We start from the raw sequence: 18,156 nt of genomic DNA on the forward strand, positions 1-18,156 counted from the left end.
ACTCTAGACGAGGGTTTGTGCAAGCTAGGGGCTTGGGGGGGTGGGGTGGGGGAAGGCGCCACACCCCCTGAGAATAAAGCCCACGCCAGCAGTCTCCGAAAAGCAAGCGAGAAGGTACGACTCTCACAAAGACGAGATTTCACGACGCAAGTGCGTCCTACAGGAAGAAAGTGCCCCCAGTCGGAGCGGCGAGCAGGAGCGCGACTTTTTGGCGCTCTTTGCGAGCGAGCCGCAAGGAGGCGGAAGACGGTCCCGGGCCGGGGCGCGGGAATCGGGGCAGCGAGCGCCGGACGGGGGGAGTTCCTGCGCGTGGCGTCCTCGCAGCGACACGCCGCCGGAGTCGCCTGCTCGGAGAGGTGAGGTTGGACGGTGGCGGGAGCGGTGGCGGTGGCAGTGGCGGTGAGGGACGACGGCCAGGCGGAGTGAGTGGCGCTACCTGGCTGGGCGGGGCGGGGCCGACCCGGGGCGGCTGAGGACGGCGGCTGCCTGCGACTCCAGGAGTTTGGCATGAGTTGCCTTGCGGGCTCCGAAAAACCAAATTGTCTCTCCGGAATGGCCGAGTGCTAAAGTGAGAGGCAGCGGGGGTCGGCCTGGCGAAGCGCGGGGGATGCGGGACTTTTGTGTGTGGTGTGGGGGTACACGGTGGAGGGGTGCGGGGGAGAACCTAGGACACGCCTTTGACTCGGGGCCTGACTTTGGGGGAGATGAGGTGGGGGGTGGGGGTGGGTGGGATGAAGGCCGGTTGCCACTGTAACCACGAACCTCGGCGGCGGGAGCCCCCCTTCTTGCCTGCCCCTGCCCGCCCTCCGGCTCGCCCGCTTGCCTGCCCGCCCGCCCGCGCGCGCCGCGGCCGCCAGGGAGCTGGGGCGCTCGGAGGTGTGCGCCGAGTGGACTGAACCAAGCGGATGCGAGCGCGGGGGGTGGGAGGGCGTGCTCCCGGGCCCCTCCCGGAGCCAGTTGGCCAAGTTGGGGGGACTCCCTCCTTACGGAGGGCACGCCACAAACTAGGGTGTCCTCAGGCCCGAGGCAAAAGCGTGGGGGCCTGGGAACAGGGGGGTTGGGGGCGGAGGTGGATGGCACCTTAGGGCTTGTGGTCTTGGTCCCCGGAGTTCCCAGCGCGTGCTGCTGGACTTGACACCGTACACCCCGCTGCTGCTGCTGACTTGGAGCCTGGTAGCACGTCCCAGCCCTGAAGTTATGGAGGTGGGGCGGGCTTTAATTTGCCTATATCTAAGGATTTCAGGAACCTCGCTTTAAAATGGCGGCATCCACTATACACCCCTGCTAAAGGCTTTCCCGGCACGGGGGCCACCTCGCGCAGCGCTGCTTTTTTGCTTCTCCCGCTAACAGATGGCATGTGCCGCTGTTGCTGCCTCTGCCCCTACGGCTGCCACTGAGAGCAGGGTCCCTTAGCCTCTAGGTTTGCGCTAGCGACGGAAGGTAAGGCTGCTGATGAATTTGGGTTTATGAAACTGGCTGCTGTGCTAGGACGCCGACGAAATGCGCTGCTTTTTAAACTTTTTTACTACTCCCGCGAAATGGCAAACAGAAGGCAGTTTAACACTGACTGCAACTTGTTGCGTGTTTTTTTTGTTGTTGTTGTTTTGTTTCTTGTTTTTTTCCTTTTTTCTTTTGCTTTTTCTCTTTTCCTCTTTCCTTCCTCTCCCTCCCCCTTTTCTCTTTTTTAATTTAAAGGAACTTCCTGCATGGCTTGTCATTAGCAAATGCTTTCTCTAACTAACATTCCCATTTTCATGGGATGCCTTAGCAGGGCCACAGCAGAACTGCATCTCTTCCCTCCTCCCCGTGTCAATACATTTGGGCAGCTTGCTTTTACCACCTGAAGCTGAAGGGCATGATGGCTCTACATTATAGGGGAGTATTATAAAGGCAGCTTTAGTTTTTAGCACTAGACAAAATGCTTCTATGATAAGAAAGAGACATTAAAACGGGTTCTACTGAAGTTTAACAGTAGGCCATTAGTTGTGCTGTTCTATAATGGTTTTGGCACACATACGTTGTGTTTTTCAGAACACTGTGTAATGATAAGTATGAACACACATAACACACATACATGTGAATTTTTTGTTCCAATAGTTTTAGGGAGTTCTTTTCATCTAGATGTTCTTAATTGCTATTTATACACTGGCCTCTGACCCCCATAGCCTTTCCATATGTGTATGTAAAGTTCATGGGAAAGCATCAATTAAAATAAAACTGCTGCAAGATTTAATTGTGAAATGATTGGTGATTGATCACAGTGCAGGCATCTTGGTTTAATTAGTAAGGCTTTGAGTGATTACTGATATAATGGTTGGAAAACAGACTGCTGATATACCTGGGCCAATGACTGGACACCAACACTTAATATAATTGATCCAGATATTTCCTCCTTCTGAAGAAAGGCATATTGACAATGAGCCTTACCAGAGACTTTGGCTTTTTCCTGATTGTAGGCACATTTCCTCTTTGCCTGTGCAAAATTTAGTCCTTAAATAAACATTAAATACTAAAGCAATTTAATTTTTTAAAATTTGTGATGCTTTGGGGAAAATGCTTTTCCCAAGTATTTAGAACACTTCTCTAAGCATAGCCTAAATAGACTTTTGTCTATAACTCAGCTGATATTATTGTGCTCCTGTGTGCTTTTTACTTCTCCCAAGCAGTAGAAACTGGAAAGGATGGAAAATATTGTTTTGCACCTACTAAAGTCTACTGCAGGTTTTCTGCCCAGGTGCTGCAGTCTACCTAGAAACAAAGACCCATGCTGCTAACAATGGAATTTACTGTATAATAATTCCACAATGCTTTCAGAGACCCATGGGAAGCAATCATATTTGAAAAAGGGGGTGCTAGAGGGAGAGCAATAGACAGTTGCAAAAAAGAAGGATGACAAAAATCAAATTCTCGTTTTTAAATGATTCCAAACGTAGTCCTCAATTCTATAAGCTGTGTGGCTGAATGACTTTGGGCCAAATACATCTTTATAAAAAGCGAAAGTATTAGACCTTGGGGCCAGAACACTATAGGTGTGAGAACATTTCCCAGTTTGTTCTGCTGCCTTATAGAGGGATGAGACTAGAGACTTTATATGAAAATGTGAGAGAGAATTGGTCCAGTGCTGGGCGGTGACTTTTTGCTTTGCTCTGCTTGTAAGAACCATTCTGTTTCTCTGATTTCCGTTCCTGCTTTGAGAATGCATAATGAGTCCCAGGACTGTTATAAAATAGCCTTTTCTCAACCTGAAATAGCATTTCATAACAGCTTCTTTTTAAGGAGGATAAAACCTATGACTGAGCTGGTAGCCAACACAGCCTGTGAGTGTATTTGTACCTATCTTGTAGTTAAATAATGTTTTGTATATACCACTGTTTAATAAATGTTGAAGTGTACAGGAAAGTAGGCAGTCTATATTCCAGAAAGGAACAGATTTTGTGCACAGCTTTTAATTTAAACAGAAAGCCTTTTTGCACACTTGCAAGAACCTAAAATACAAAGTAGATTACAATGTGGATTCTCTTCATTGCATTCTGCTTCCCTAAACTGGGTTCTCTTGCCTCTCACTGTACTTGCAGGAACTTGTGAAAGTTATCCTTTTAGCCAGTAGATGTCTTATTATCTGTCCCACTTTACACAATGAAGAAGTAAAAAAGCAGCTTGGAAATAAAAAAAAAAGGTTTTGTCTTTTGAGTGGCTGCACAGTACTACCCATTTGAAGGAATGGTGACAAGCTCTTGGCTGTTGTATGGATGTTGACAATATAGCTTAAAGTACAGTTCTTTTCTCCATTCAGCTGTCTTTGCATCTAGGAAAGAGGGGCGGGAAGAAAGGGAGTGAAAAGCTGTACGTGATGAAGTTATTCATTCATCAAGTTTTATACATACTCTGTCTCTAGTGAAAGAAAGTCAAGAAAGTGGCAGAATTTTTCTTTTGAAATAAAAGATTCTGTCTGCTAGATTATAAACTGGGATTCGGGATATGTGAAGAATAAGTTACAGTGCATATTAGAGAAATATCCTGATCCTGTCCTGTTGTTAAAACAATGGGCACTACCATGTTAAAATGCTCAAGAGTCCTGAAAGTGATACAGGTTGCAATCACCTTTACTTCATAAAGATGCTTCCGTTCTGTTGGTTTTGTTGTTTTTATTTTGAGACAGAGTCTCACTATGTAGCTCAGGCTTGCCTTGACCTCTTCCTTGTAATGCTCAGCTGGGGTTACAGGTATGTACCAGGCTGTTGAAATATGACAATGATTGAACAGATGGATTGAGACCATTATAAATGTGATGTTAAGGAAGTAGAAATCAGAAATAACATCCCTCTGTGATAGTTTTCTGCTTCTCCCTTGGTATGATATGATACTCACTTCAAAAATGGAAAGCTGAGTTTCATATAAAATAAAGTGGATCTTTTCGTTCTAAGATAACAAACTGTGTCTGGGTACAAGTAGTTTCACTATCAAATAACCAGCAAGCAAACATGAATTATGAGCAATAGAAGCAGTTGGATCTGTATTAATGTAGACTATAGGGAACTTGATGGTTGTATGGTATGCTTATATCTGGGCCTTATGACAACCAGGGAACTCTGCTGCAAAGACAACTTTAAGAATTAGGACATATAAGATATCAATTATTTTGAAAACAGTTTTATAGTCATTTTTTAATAAGCACAACATAAACCCACTGTTATTTTCTAGTTGACATTCAATTGAGGAATACTGCTTTTAAAAGATTGATAATACAGTTCAGGATGGGATCTTATTTTTGTTTCAGAAATAAAAGTATTCCACAGTGTCGGGGAATATAGTTACAAGCATAACTTTGACTACAAGAGTACAAATTTGTGGTCAGTTAAGAATAATATATGTAGTCACACATTGACTTCTCCCTGAAATATAGAAAGATAGTCATTTTACAGTATTTTTCCAGGGATAAATACAAGGAAAGCAGGTGGAAAATAAGCTATAACAAATATTTTTATACAAATGATCTGTCTCTGTTGCTTAGAAATGGTTAACTCTAGGCAGTTCACTTCAAGAAAAAGGCTATATTTCTTACAACTAAAGAGGAAGCAACAATTAAAAAAGAGCGACTTGATTTGAGTGTGTGTGTGTAGATATTTTTAACTTTTTATATAAACAGTGATAGGATCATTGTAATCCCAGGACTCATTTTATGAAATGTAGTTGACATCGGCCTCACGGATTTCCCAAGACTAATTTTCAAGTCCTAGGCTTAAGTGATTCTGTTTCTTCAACTTCCTAAGTAGCTGGGACTACAGCCATACAGTACCAAGGCCAGCTTCTCCAAACTCTTTATAACAACCATGAAAAGAAAAGTTAAGGGGAAGAGGATCCAGATTAGAAATTTAAGACTCAATTAGTCATGCTTGTTAAAATATATGTCCACTCTCAAGTCCCTTGCAGCAGGATTAAGTTGGCTGAGAAGTAGAAGTGGTTTGTTTATAATTTGGTGCGGGTCCTTTTTTTTTATTACCTGTACTGTGAGTGCATTTGTGTGTTGCCAGAAAGAGAATGCCTACGATTGAGAGAGGGCGGTCTAGATAGAAATGCAGGGGTCTAGCACTGGAGAATTCTGCCAGGCTATTTGATCTCCACAAGTCATGGGAGCATCCTAGAGACTGGTGGTGGGATGGATTAGGTTCTTCAAATTGATTTTAATGTGTCTCCGTCTGATTGTGAGAATTCTGAGTTTCTTGGCTACCTATATTTATGTGGAAATTTGGGGAAATTTCCCTTAGGCTCATTTAGGTGTCCTTAGGTGTAGCAGTAGCATATCCTTGTTAGGTAGACTCATGGATCTTTTTACCTTATGTCGTCAATGCTTTCTCTTCTGGGTAAAAGTTTTAGTCAATTAAAGAATAGATTGTATTTCTAATTTGCTCTCGCATTTTATTTATTCTTTTTCTGTGATGTTAAGTAATGTTGTTTGTTTTTATTAACGAAAAATGAGGGATAACTTGTATTTAGTTTAGTGTCTTGCTGAGGGCCATACTAGTGACTCAAAATGAGACCAGGGATACACATTCAATGACAGCTTTTAGGATGAGACTTCAAAGAGTGACCTGAAAGCTAACTGCTACTTTTTTTTTTCTGTCACCAGAAATTACATTTAATGTACAGCCTCTGCATCCCAGGCAAATCATCTTCACCATGAAGTTACGTCGATACAGTTCTTTTTAACAGGCTCCACAGATTAAAAAAGAATAGACAAAGAAAAATTGCTGCTCAAGTATGTCCTGACATGTGTATTTTAGAAAGTGATAGAGACACAGGCAAAATATGAAAAGGAAAGGGGACACAGTCTCTTTTTCAGACACTGTCCATTTACAGGTTGGGTTTGGATGGGTCTCTAATTTTCCAAGATGTGGGTATGAATGCTGTCTCTTTTTACTTTATCTAGAAAGCAAAACCCTATCAGAAAGGACAGGGGCTGCCATTTCTGACTCTCTGCAATCATCTTTTGTGCCCAGAGGACTATTGTTGTGTTTGATAGAGCTCTTGCAGTTTCTCCTCATGTGGCAATAGAAGAGAAATTAAGCAACAGGATGCATTGGGGAACAGGGTGGGAGGGATAGATACATGGTTGGAAAACAAAGAAAAGCTGGAATTCCACGTTTTGGTTTTTAGACTGCAACCTTTATGGACAAAACAACACCAAAAAAAAAAAAAAAGAACAAAAGTGTCACATGTGGTGCGTGCGTGTGTGTGTGTGTGTGTGTGTGTGTGTGTGTAAAATAGAATTCCTCAGTTATTTTCCTTTACAAAAGGACATAATGAATCTGTTGCTTTGTTAAGGTTAAGCTTGTGTGGTGGGGCTGGAGAGGTAGCTCAGTGGGTAAGAGCGCACAGTGAGCTTGGTGGAGGACAGGTGCTTGGTTCCCAGGATTCACGTCTAGCAGCTCACAACCATATCTGGCCACCTCAGGCTCCTGCACTCTGGTACACACATCCACCCACTCATGCATACACATAATTAAAAAGAATAAAAACAAGGTTTAAAAAAGATTAGGTTTGTAATCTAGAAAAAAGTATGAAAGGACTTGGGAGACTAATTAGGAAAGGGGAAAGGAAATGGAGAAAGGCAATATGAATAAGAGGAGAGTAATAGGGGATGCATATACATGACATTTTATAAAAGTGTAATAATGAAATATAACATTTTGTACAATTAATATGCTCTATTGAGATGCTTTTCAAAAGAAGGCAAAAATATTAGACTTGTATTTCACAAAGGTATTTTTCTCAGTTCTGTTTAAATTATGTAGAGATATAGTCAACAAGACTCAAGCATGAGGCTCATATCTCACCTCAGTACTATCGTCAAGGGTTTGCCTTTGTGGCTATACCTTTGTGCTTGTATCTTTGTGCTTCATGTGAATGCTGTTTTTGTTGCTAAAGGGGACATTGATGCTTTTGAATATTCTTTCTGTCTGTAATTGATTAGAATCCCAAAGAAAGTGGGGAACTATTTTTTCTAAGCAGCAATTTTGATAACTTAAACTCCCAGCTCATTTATGGCAACATCCCACCAGCCTTCTACCCAAATACTTGGATAGCATAGGATAAACCTTGTTAATTCATCCAGAAGTATAAACTGAAACCTAGCGCACCTTATATAGCCGTCTTTTATGTCTGCAAGCTTCAAATACATGAAAAGTGTGGGAGGGCTACTTGGGTGTGGAACCTCTGTGATTTGATATGTTTTATGAATGGCTATAGCGGTGGTCTCAGCTGTAGACAGATCTTGTATCGGAAGTTTTTAAAGTAAGCTTGAGGATGGATGCAGATTGACATGGACCATAAGGAAAGGCTTTTCAGACTTTTTTTCAGGGGCCCGGGGGAGGGGAGATGAGTTCCAAAACAGTGTTTCGGTGTGTAACCCTGGCTGCCCTGTATACTGAACTGGCCTCAAACTCACAGAGATCCACATGCCTCTGCCTTCTGAATGCTGGGATTAAAGGTGTGCTCCATCACTGCCTGGTTTAACAAGACTTTTGAACACTGGTTGCCCTTTATTACTTGAACGCCTCCCCCTGCAAAAAATTCCTGGAATTGTGAAGTTGAACAACTGTCAAAATGTACCATAGTGCTTTGCATTTTACCATGCTGGGAAAAAACTAAGAATACCTCTGCGTTTTGTGAAGAGTGATTTTCCTGATCTTAATAAGGATCGACAATTGGATTCAGTTAGATAACGCTCATCTATTCACATAATACTGAACGTGCACAAATCATTTTGTAGGGTGATGACAGTGAGAATGATGATGGTGATGATGATGATAATTCTCAAGAGAAACTCTAAGAAGCTACTTCCTGTGATGCTCTAGTCTGCACCTTCTAATATCTACTGATCAGGTGTATGAAAACTATGCTTCATTACGCCGATCCTGAACTACCATGAAAGAAGAGGCTGTATCAGTAATTCTATTATTTGACCCTAAATTGTTTTCCCATTTTTGTCTACTAGTCTAGCATTCATTAAAATGCAGCAAAATGTCCAAATGTGACCTCTACTAAGTCCATGATACTTTGTAAGTTAAATTTGTCATTTCACTCATGGGCCATACAATAGCCCTTCTTTTGGTCTTGTGTCTCTCTCCAAAGTAATCTCAGTAGCAGTTTTAGCTATCTAAGAAAACAATTCAAATAAAAGTGCTTAAAATGGTGACCAGCAATGACAGGAAATGTTGGTTGCCCTCCTCTCCTTCATAACTAAGCGAGGCTGCAGCTGGCTGACTGGCTTTAAACTTCCTGTTTGAGGGCTGCTTGGGTCAAAAGTAGCTGTGTTTTCCATATAGAGAGTTTTTTTTTCTTTATTCTGTAAGACCACAATAAATCTGTCACTGGACTGCATATTTTGTATATTTTATGGACTGAATCATGTGGTTTGAGTTTAATTTGGAAGGCAGTGCTTTTACAATCAAGATTTTTTTTTAACCCTGACATGTGCAGCTTTGGGGTCTGGGATTGCACTGGCTTCCAACATTTTATGACTTTATTTACACAATAGTGATTGCCGAGGAGGGCATTTCCTGCTAGTTAATGACTGGCTGGAAGGCCCAACAGTCCAAATCCAGAGGGAGAAGTCCATTCATTAAATGCCAAGAAGGAGCCTGACCTCTTTTTTCACAAACTGGTAGGGAGAAAGTGAAACTGCATTCTACCTTTCGAGTTGCCCAGAACATGGAGAGCAGAGCTAGCTATGGAGGTGGGGCCTCATGGCATGGGAAATGGGGCTTCTTTTTCTGATAGGAACATGCTAAACAGGTTCCAAACAGGGTCTTGGGGCAGGAGGGTATTTCCTTTAAGTTGTCAGTACATAGAGATCCAATAAAGTTTTGGGCCCCTAACTGAAAATGCTCAAATAGGAGGTGCTACAGCTACTTTAAAAACCTGTACTATCGCATGATTGGGTTTCTTATTTGGTTGAATAACTGATTATGACTAAAGTAGACAATAGCAACGTAGAAAGGGATAGAAAGAGTGGCTTCCTTCAGGGTCACACTTGAAACGTACCGGCAGGTATACACATTCTTTGTTAACTCCTGATATAATAAAGGGAAATCCTATTCCCTTTATTTAGCATTTGTGAAAGTATCTTGGGGGGCTGGAATAGTAACCATTTAACCCATAACATCTCCGGGAAACAGTTTTGCTTTTCTGTAATTCTTGCCTGCTGTAAACCAGCTGAAGTGTGAAGAACTTGGCATTGATTTAGAACAAAAACAGAATTAAGACCAAGGCTGAGTTCACATCTAGGAATCCCTGACTTCCTGGCCTGTCCTTCACTCCCCTTAGCTTGTTAAGCCTCCAATTTGCCGACTAGTTCGGTGTTTATAAAAGATAAACATCTGTCCTTGGTTCTTTTAGTAGGTACATCCATATGAAACCAGTCGTGTGACACAGAACGTGCCTTGCTCCTTTACTTGAAATTAAAGTTCTTTTATATCCCCCAAACTTTGTGGGGGGTATGAAGGGCTGAGCTGGAGCTCTCAAATGCAGGCAATCACTGAAAGCCAGACACCTGGATTTCTTCACTGGATTGAGTAATCTGTCACACGCAGAGCAAACCAAATATTAAGTTTCAGTTTTGAGTCTGGCAAATGTCATCATATACTTTTAAAATATTCAGTAATCTGGGGATTGCTAGTCATTACCAGTTCGCAAAATGAAAAGGGTTTTGAAGCTTTGAATACTCTACAAAGAAACTGTATACCCATTATAGTTGTTATTAGTAAGTGGTTCCTTCAGATTTTTCAACAGAAAAGTAATGATGAAATAAAAAGAGGTTAAAACACGATTTTGTTTAAAAACTTGAATTCAAATGTTATAAATCACTAAAGTTTTGCTAGATTGAATTAATGACAGTATTCTTACTTACAAACTGTTTTGGGCTAAGAGCCAACAAAGTTTTCCCAATTAGGTATCTTATTGGCCTGAATATTATATTCAGACAAACTTAACAACATGGCTGCATTTAAACAGCAATCTCAAAACCTTAGAGGTAGCTTTCTCTACAAATTTAATTATGCCTTTCATTTTCTTGACATTATTATTTTGCTTAGCAAACTCCTACTGTACAGTTAATCTAAAAGTGTACTATTTTAAGGTTTGAATACTTCAGTCTGAATCACTGGTGTCAACATGTGAAGATTTAACCTGCTGTATGTGGGTGTAATAATATTTCCTTGTTCTATTTGCCTATTTGTTTTATCTTTGTAATTTTCAGGTGTCAGGAAATGGCTGAGCAGCATTCAATGCGATGCATGTAGTCAGTTGCACTTAACATCTCTTCAGAACAAAACTACATAGAACGGATGATAAGAAAATATCAGAACATATTATCTAATCACATAAGCCATTTGGGGTGAGGCTTACTTCAAATTCATGCACATGTGTATTAAATTAGAATATAATGTGTATGACTATCTGTTGCTAACAACAAAAAATGTACAAGTCAGTGTTTTAGGATATAGTAATTCACACTAGGTCAGAATATTTTTTCTTTTTTGAATTTTTGAGAGGACAGTGATCAAGGGATCTTGGGGCCTTTGGTGCCAAAATACTGAGTGATGTTTCCAAATATCTAAGATATTCATGGGAATGATTACTCAAAAGAAAAAAAAACTGAAGACAATAACCTTATCATCTTTCCAGTAACTAAACCCAGGAGTAGAAAATGAAAAGGGTTTACTCCGCTGACCAGATATGATATTAAGCACTGAGTACAATTCGGAGACTTGAATCATCAGTATAAGTGTATATTCCATCAAATCAAATCATTGGTGGGACGAAAATGTTGTCGTCTAGGGTACTGTTGTTTCTGTGGTAGGATCATAAGTGTCTTATCTTCACCCTCCTATATCTGTGGCCATGTTCCCTCCCAGTGCTATAAAATTGTTTTCTGTCCTGGATGTATTGAATTTATCTGCAAAAGCCTCTTCCTGTGGGCATCCTTTGGAGCCTTAAGGCAGTACTGATTTATCAGCTCTGAAGACTTGAAATGCCTTTCATCACTCACATTTAATTGTTGAACTCATTACTCTCCTTAAAATAAAATCTCACTATTGAGGACTTAGCATCTAAACTCCATGAGTTTGTAACTCCCTCCTCAGAAGTGCTCCATGTATAGCCAAGAAAAGACATACATCTAATCATGGCGTGATTTCCAGTCAGTTTAGGAAATGAGATGTAAAGACACCAACAAGCATGATAGACAAGCTGTCAGAACAGACATCAGAGCATTGACTATATTACTTTATTCACAATGATAAAACAACTAAAATATGTTGGTGAGTGAGTTTGTTTGCTAGACCCTAAGAGTGGTATTTCTTCTTATTAAATGTGTTAAAGTTCTTTTTCGAAAGCAAAATTCCATGTTTGGAGCCAGAAGCCACGTTTGTCTATCATATCTCTTTTTACCACCAGCAACATTTACAGAGTAGGTTGTATAAATGTAAGTTAAGTGTTAGTTATTCAAAAGTTTTAGTTCCTGCAAGCATGTATGTAGTTGGTTATATATTTTAGGCAGAGAAGATTAATTATTGTTTTGAGCATCAACTACATTTTTTTCTTTAGCTTCCAGGAGTGGGGGAGGGATGTTATGAACTGTCTGGGAAATTAATAGTGAGAAGCCAAAGTTTTGACAGAGTATACCTAACGCTGTTGAAATCAGAGCTATCATTCATGTAAATGTAACATTCTAGGTCCCCCCCCACCCCCGATCTGTTTAAAAATGGTATTGCAATATGTTGTGAAACATCCCTTACAAATAACATTTGAAAAATTTTGAAGGTTGGTATACGGAACTTAAAGCCTTTGGCAGGTGACTGTGTTATGAGTGGTGACTGACTAGTATGGAGAAAGAAGAAAGGGCAGAGGGGTGCAAGATTTGCTACTTTTGAATGGGTTCTTTAGATCACATTCCTCATTTTTCATGAACTGTACTGGCCAAAGGAATATTCTGATGCTGGTATTGCTGTTGATGGACGTTTTGTGAGCTGTCATGAGGTCCTCCTTTGGTTCCAAGAATTGCAAGCAGTAGTGATTGGGCGTGAGGAAAAGAAAAGCCTGCTATCTCAGCTCCTAGTGGGATGGCCCTGTTCATGTCATCCCTCATCTTACACAAACAAAATAAGAAAACCGGAACAAAACAAAATGCAAACCTCTCTCAAAGTGGCAGCTTTTCTTTTTACAGTTGGCTTTCCTCCGATCCCTATAAAGGAATTCTTGCTAAGCATGTTTCTAGAGTTTAGAGATTTCCTTTCCCTATCTAGAGCAGAACACGTTTAGGATAGGAAGTCAGAAAAAAATCAAATTACAGCCATTGCTTCTGTGCTGCTACAGATCATTTCCTGACTTGCTTGGCATGGATGCTTGTATAGAATGTAACCACTGGGATCTAGATGTTAGGAGCTGCGGCTTCCCCTGACATGGGCTTGCTGATAGTGGAACACTTGGGTGGCAGGAGAATCTGTGTTTACAGCTACCTGCACCTCCAGAAATGGATTAGACTTTTAAATCAATCTTAATATCTGTAGGCAGGAGTTTATATATAGGAATAAAATTTGAACCCCCATTTTCACACCCAATAAAAATGTCCTATAAGAGGTGTTTATTCAGAGTCAACTGACATTTATTGAACAATTACTGTGTTCCAGATGGTCTGCTAGGTACTTTAATTTTGTTTTGACAAAAATTTCTTAGTATGAAATATAATTTGTTTTAGCCAATCAGGTATTCTCTTTGGTGTCTAATACATACCCTGCTAAAAACTGTACCCCCAAGTCTTTGCATACCTTTTACATATATCTCCCATGCAAGCCATACATTCATACTCATCTCATATTCTCTTAATGGTTTGGGGACAAGCTCTTTATCTGTCTGTCTTGACCTTTCAGGTGCTGGCATTATAGGTGTGAATCACCACAACCATCACAAACCTCTCCTCTTTGAGGTTATTGTACAGGTACCAGTGATCAAAACTAGCGTTTCTCAATAAGTTTATTTTACCACAGGCTCCAGGGAAACATTTCCTTTAAAATTTGTTTTGAATTAAAATGTAATTACTTCATTTTCCTCTTTCTCCTTTCTCCCTGCAACCCTTACCATATTACATCCTTCCTAAACATATACATACAACCAGCACAGTCTATAGAATGGCACATGTGTGTGTATAGTTTCAGGGAGAACTGCTTGTTCTTGAATAACAAGTTGGTCCTGGGGATGTTCCCGGGGAAGACTATCTTTCTCCTGCTCTTAGCATTTCCTTAGTTGCCTGTAGTTCTTTAGCCCTTTATCTAGAGTCATAGCCCCTTCTGTGTTAGTTTGTCAAGTGGTATTGTCCTTGTCTAGCTCATGTGTACACAATCATATCGTTGAGATATCCTGGGTGTGAGCCCCATGTCATTTCTAGAAGATGCATTCTTACAGAAGCCTTGCCATTCCTCTGGTTCCTATAATCTTTCTATCCCTCTTCCTCAATGTTTCCTGATCCTTGGGTGTAGGAGTCGTGTTGTAGACTTATTCATCAGTGCTGTCTGCATTTTGGTCACTTGTGCTTTTCTATAACAGCCTTTGCTGCAAAGTAAAGTCCCTTCGATGAGGCACAAGAGCTGGGCCTAAGTGTGGGTATAAGGATAGATGTTTAGAATATAGGGAGGAATTATGCTGGTTTAGTAAAGTGGTGGTTGTAGGTTCTCCTCTAAGATTCATGACCTTACTAGCCAAAGGTAGTTAGCTAGGTTTCCAATAACAAATATCATTTCCTCCTTATTGAGCAGGCCTCAAGTCCAAATAGACAACTGGTTACTGCCAAAGTGTGCATGCATAGTATGACTACGGAAGAGATCACTGTTAGTACAGGTGGGAAAATTTCATTAGAACTATATATACATCTGTATACACATAGACTCTATATATTATATGTAACTTTAGACTATTTCTTATGTCTTTTAAGACATCCTTACTGTTATTTTACTCTCTTCTCTTGTTTTCCTTCAGTGTTCGCCTCCCTCCCCTTCTCATACCAGAGCTCTTCTATAATTTTTCCACTTCCCCCTTCAAGTCACTTTTCTCCTCATATTCTCATCTCTAGTGCTACCCCTTCTATGATCCATTTTTACTTTCCTGGTTCTGTGGTTACTGCAAGTTATAAACTCACATCTGAAGGTTTGGAGTTTGGAGGCGCAGATGAGAAAGAACATACATTTGTCTTTCTGGGTATGAGTTACCTCCCTCAGTATAATCTTTACCCTTCCCTGCATTTACCTGCAAATTTCATGATTTCATTTTGAAAGAAGCTTTCTTAGATGTGATGCCTGAGAATTCATGATTGAAATAAATGCCACATTCCAAGAATTAAATTGCATTAAAGTGATATATATGGTCATATAAAGTTATGTGTCCCCTTCTAAATATAAGCATTTGGCTTTCTATGCCTCTCTTCAAGCTACTATGCAAACATCACTTGTTGATAATTTATGAATACTATATCAAAATAATTTAATGACACTTTCAGAGTGCACACCAAACAAAATCAACAGAAACTTAGAAGATTCTCCTCAACATCGAAAAAATAGGTGGAAAATACTTTCTGAAATGACAATAAAAATTTTACTTTTTAATTCCATGTTCATGTTTTCTGATTTAAATTTATCCTTCCCATGTCCATCTCCTCTACATCTCCTTCCTCCTTCCCTTTTTCATTTCTCTGCTAAAGATCAAACTCAGGGCCTTACTCTACTAACTCCTCTATATGGTTTTCATTTCTTCTTTACCATTTTGCTCTGGAGAAAATAGATTTTTATGCAATCCCATGTAGAGAAAGAGTTTAAATGGTCTCACACTTTGATTCTGTGGATGTCCTCTTTCTTTGTTCAATTGAAACCATGAGTCAGGTAATAATTATTACATAAAGTATGGATGAGATTATTAAGTCTAGGACAATGGGTTTGCAACTGTTTGCTTCTTAACTGGTAGGGTTGCAAAGAAAATCAACTTCCTATCACTTGTTTAAGGCTATCGTTTTGAGGAAATCAGTTTGATAACCAAGTTGTGAACTCTAGACAGCCTTAATTATTTTTTTCTGATATCTCTTCAAAAGCTTTGTTCTACATTACCAAAGAGCTCCCACTCATAGGGACATCTGTCCTTATGAAAGAGTTTGCCCTTAGATTCTTCTTATGATTGATTACTAGATTCAGCAAAGAAATTGGATTGGTAGGTAGACGCTTCTGAGTTTTGAGAAATAGTAATAGCATCCGTTCTCAGTATACTGTTATTCAGTAGAATTATATAATTTATAAGGGTTCGAACATTGAAATTAAAAGAATTAGAATTGAAAACCAACAGAAAAATGTATTTCCCCATAAGTCTGTGTTTTGCTTTGAGGGTCATGTATGTGCATGCACGTGTGTGTGATTAATATTGTAATAAATACCAAAGAAATGACGACTTGTTTGTTGAGCTTAAGGTGGAAAAATTCCAGCAAGGAAGACAAAGGTGAGTGATGAGAGAGGATTTCCAAACATAGCCCTCTGAAAATGGCCTTTCAGTAAAAGCCGTTCCCTCCACCTCTGGCCATCTGCATTGCATTCAGAGGAGCATTTACTTTAGAATGCCAAGTGCCTTGTCTTTCTCAAAAGTGGGGAAATCTGGTTTTGTGGAGTTCCAAGGCCTATTTACTTCTAAGCAAATTCTGTTCATTTTTTTTCTTGTGTTAGTTCACCATCAGAACTCCTTCTTGCCTCCCAATGCAAACTTCACGTTCTGTTTGTTTGTTTAATGTCACCTCTTAGTACACTTCTAAGTACCTGTGTGAACGAAGGACAGATAGAAGTTCCAGCATATCCTCTACACCTAACCAAGGGTTTGATTCTTGCAACAATTAAACTGAAAATGCTACTCTTTTCTGTGTGTCATATGAACAGTTCATACAACAGAGGTGGTCACGTATGTAACTTCAGTCAGGGTGCAGGTGCAGGACAACTTCCTGTGAAACAAAAAAGCAGCTCTCTAAAACCCAGGAAGCAAAGGAAGCACATCCTTACCATTGGATTTCTGCAATCAACTTTCTGTAGCACACCAACCCTGGCATCCTTCTCAAACACTGCCTGAGAAACTCACTAGATCTACAACTTTCGGAAATTTCCTCAGCCACAAGTATATTAGTCACTGTGTTGTCTTGTTTAAAAAATCTTTACAGATGACCTATCTATTACAAGTTTGTAATGGGACATTCTAAGTGCAAAATACTTTGCTGTCCCTGCCACAACAGGAACAAATGCAAATATTCATTGGGAGAGTCTTAACTTATACTTCACCAAGAGTTCTAAAGTATCTTGCTTTATTATATGTGTATTTGTGTGTGTGGCAGCTATGAATCTGTTTGAATTGATTCTCCCTATGCAATAACTGGCCTAAAATAAAATACTTAATCATATGAATCTACCTAAGTGTGTTAGATGATAATCAGTTTTTAGTTTCAGAGTGGTGCTAACTCCAGAGCCATCAACTAGGAAATAACAGAATGAAAGAAATATTGAGATCGTGTTAGGAAGTGGCAGGAAGAAATGATATAACGCTGCTCTTTTCCTATGCAACTTGAATATTCTCTATCTGAAATGCTTGAGACCAGAAGTGTTTCAGTTTTAAGGTGTTTTTTTTTAATTTTGGATTATTTGAATATGTACACTGAAATATGTTTGGAATTAGACCCAAGCCTAAACCTTAACTTCATGTATGTTTCATATATACCTTGTAGGAAATTTTATATATTAGCATATAAATTTGCACACAAAGCAAAGTTTTATGGTATGGAATTTTCTGCTTAAGGCACTATGTCAGGGTTTTTTTTTTTTTAAGCTTTATTTTCTGTACCATGGTCCAAGCTTTTTGGATTTCACTTATCAGATTAGGAATGTTCAGGATGTAGTAACAGCCACTCATTCTATTCCAGACTCTTTGGTAAGCAATTTACAGACAAAGCAACTCCATGAGTTAGGTGTTCTTATTCTTATTACAGATGGGGAATCCTGAGCTCTGAGAGATTAAGTAACATGCCTGGAGGCATTATGCTAATAAATAAAAACATTATGACCTAAACTTAATGCCCTAACTCCAGAGGCTGTCTATTTGTGTAGACCTCATATTTGCATTAGAGAAGTATAAACATGGTTTGGGAACCTGAGTATGCTACCTGAATGTTCACATATTGGCCAACTATGATTAAGAATTGCATAAAAATGGGAAACATTTGGAACAGCACATGACAGATTTTATAATTTGCTTCCAAGTTATAGAATTATATGGTTAGAAGGGGTAGGGAGAGAAGCGTCAGGAAATAGCTGTACAGTTGTTGAGGATAAGTCTGCTTGGGCCAAAACTCTCAGTAACAGCATCCCTAAATGTTCCAGACTTTTACACTGTGAGGTTTACTATGACAGTGCCTGATTTGTTCTTCTAGTTTTTAAAATTTTATTTTATGTGTATTGTTATTTTTATTGCATGTATGTATGTGTACCACATGTGTGCTTGGGGCTCTTGGAGGTCAAAATAAGGAATAAGATACCCTGGAATTGGAGGTACAAATGGCTGTGAGCTGATATATGAGTGTTGAGAATTGAACCT

At 39.8% G+C, this 18,156-nt stretch overlaps 1 protein-coding gene across 5 annotated transcripts in view; it reads left to right on the forward strand.

The window, feature by feature from the left end:
- The first annotated feature begins 278 nt into the window (after nucleotides 1-278).
- Mbnl3 (muscleblind like splicing regulator 3) overlaps nucleotides 279-18,156 on the forward strand; it is a 94,116-nt gene continuing 76,238 nt past the window's right edge. Inside the window, exon 1 of one of the 5 annotated variants that reach the window (XM_028764995.1) lies at nucleotides 279-356. The gene's annotated coding sequence lies outside the window, so the exon portion shown is untranslated. Of the gene's footprint in view, nucleotides 357-466; nucleotides 569-1,155; nucleotides 1,204-1,358; nucleotides 1,441-18,156 lie in introns of those variants that run through there. The other 4 variants (XM_028764994.1, XM_028764991.1, XM_028764990.1 and 1 more) reach the window with 4 other exon arrangements.

Source organism: Grammomys surdaster, unplaced genomic scaffold (assembly GCF_004785775.1).
Source record: "Grammomys surdaster isolate TR1022 unplaced genomic scaffold, NIH_TR_1.0 147, whole genome shotgun sequence".
NCBI lineage: Eukaryota > Metazoa > Chordata > Mammalia > Rodentia > Muridae > Grammomys > Grammomys surdaster.